This window comes from Galeopterus variegatus, unplaced genomic scaffold (assembly GCF_000696425.1).
Source record: "Galeopterus variegatus unplaced genomic scaffold, G_variegatus-3.0.2 Scaffold8404, whole genome shotgun sequence".
Lineage (NCBI taxonomy): Eukaryota > Metazoa > Chordata > Mammalia > Dermoptera > Cynocephalidae > Galeopterus > Galeopterus variegatus.
The window spans coordinates 37,956-40,579 of NW_007734515.1; positions in this window are offsets into that span (position 1 = coordinate 37,956).

Consider the following 2,624-nt stretch of genomic DNA (forward strand, 5'->3'; position numbering starts at 1 on the left):
ATATACAATACACTATCATTTGCTAAAGTCACCCTATAGCACCAGAACTTATTCTTCCTATCTAACTGTGACTTTGTACGGTTCTAACAATCTTTCCCCAGCTGCCTTTCCCCCTCACTTTCCCTGCCTCTGGTAAGCACTATCCTACTCTCTATTTCTCTCCTTTTTCTTCCCTTTTTATTTTATTCTTCTTAATTGACCTATGATAATTGTATATATTTATGGAGTACAATATGATACTGGGGTACATTCATACTGAGTGCGATGATCATATCAGGGTCCCTAGTATATCCAATACCTCAAACACGCGTCACTACTTTATGTTAGAAACACTCAACATCATCTCGACTAGCTATTCAAAGAAACACAGTCTTTAACTGTGGTTAAACTGTAGTCTCTCTATATTGCTATAGCACCCTAGATCCCATTCTTCCTCTCTATCTAATATTTTGTATCTACTGGGCACCCTCTCCCCATCCTTCCCTTCACCCTGCCCTGACCCCCACCCCACCCACCAGTCTCTAGTAACCACTATTCTACTCTCTACCAAGCGCAATGTAAATCTTTGTTGATAGAGGGCGCTGGAGGGACAAGCAGGGAAGAAAGACTTCTCTTCCTGGTCCTGTGTGCTTTGCTTCCTTCTGGCTCCTGCGGTGCTCTTCTCTTGTGCAGGATGCCCAGTGGCACTCACCCAGAGAGTTTCAGTGGCATCCCAAGGCCAAGGCAATTTCCCAACAGTTTTTTATTTATTATTATTAATATATATTTTTTACATTCTATGAATATGATGTTGTCGCAGAGCAGCTAGGAGGGAAAGGGGAAAAGCGAAGGAAATGTGATGGAAAAAGGAGGGAGGAGGAGGAGCAGGACTGAGGCCTATGGCACCTCACCCCCAATTTCCACAGGGGAGACTGGGGGGCTTCCAGTGGTGGCTTGGTCATTGCTGGGCTGGGTGCAGATATCAGGGGGTGTGGCAAAAGCCCTAACCTCCCACCACTTCAGCTCGGGAACCAGAAGTGGGGCTCTTCTTGCTGCAACTCAGTGGTAATCACAGGGCTGATTACACATTTTGGGGGGGCATGGCTGAGTCATTCAGCCCCCCTGCCCTGGCTAGGGAAACCCTGGGGCACTTCCTGCAATGACTTGGTGGGCGTTGCTGGGCCGGTTGCTCATGTTGGGGAGGCATGACTGAGTCCCGACGCCCCCCACCATCCTGACTCAGGATTGCCCAGGGTGCTTCCTGAAGTTGCTCAGTGGTCATCACTGGGCTGGTTGCTCGTGTTGAGGGGGTGTGACTGAAGCCCAAGTCCCCCAACCTCGGGACTGGTTGTGGGTCTCAGGGGGCATGGCTGAGGCCCCCAGCCCTCCTCCCTTTCTGGTAGCCCAGGGGACATCTGGTCCTTCTAGGTGTTATAGGTGTTCTTTGGTGAAATGAGACCTTTTGATGATGACAGTGAAAATGGTCACCAATATTGGATAAATTGTGATTCAGTCACACAATGAAACGCTGTGTAGCTGTAAAAGAAAAAAGCAACAAACCTTATATGGAAGAACCTCCAAGAAATATTAAGTTAAAAAAGAGGGCAGAACAATATATATTTGTACAAAAATGGAAATTTTATAGTAAAATGTATATACAGTGTTTCAATATCATGTCTCCTGCCTGGGAGACCCTCCCCTTTCATCTTCCTGCTTTATTCTCTGCCTTCTTTTCTCGCAGAATCAGTGTCTCATCCCATGGCTGGTAGAACCAAATCTTGGGTATCTTGTGTCCTTCCATTCCTTAGAGAGAAGCCACAAGTCATAAGCAAACATATCCTTTGCTAACAATATCGATCACCTCCTGGAGTATAATATCTATGTGCAATTCGGGGGAGACGTCCCCCCAAACGGGCGTGAGAATACACATACACAAAAGGGAGAAAGGAGAGAAAGACCCCTGTCTTCCCACACTTGATTTTGCAAATACAACTCTTTTCTGTGGCCTAGGACAGTAAAAAGAGAGAATAAATGACATTTAGTAAACACTGCCAGAAAACAAATACCTCGAATGATCTAGTTTGCAACACTCCTTATGCATAAGGAAACACTGTTCCCTAATACGCTAGTTTTTGCATTTACCTGGAAGAATTGAACAAGCAGGACTTTGTCAAGGCAGGTTGTTGAATTTAAGACCTCTCTTCCCATTAATGCCAAAGCCAGGAGAGAGAGCAGCTCCTGCTTCGTGGCAGGAAGGGACCAGAGCCCTCCTTCCACCAGAGTTAAGCTGGAGCAGGGGCCACAGGTGAGGCTGTCTTCCAGGGAGTAATTTCTCACTTGATTCTTTCAAGATCCTTTTCTCACAGAATTAGTAACTTTGGTTGGGGAGAAATTGTGTTTTCTCTGTTTCTTCTTTCCTTTCTTTCTAATAAATAATTCTGTCTGATAAAAGTTTGTCAAATTGAATTTGTTGACGGAAACTGGGACGGACACTGAGAGAGACTTTGTGGGAAGAATCGCCATCTGGTGCCATGTGGAAGATAAACGCAACTGGAGAGGTTGAGTGTGTGACTGGGGGGACCCCAGGACCCCAGCTGGCCTGTAACTATGCAGGCCCCTCACCTGACCCCACCAAAGCCCCTCTG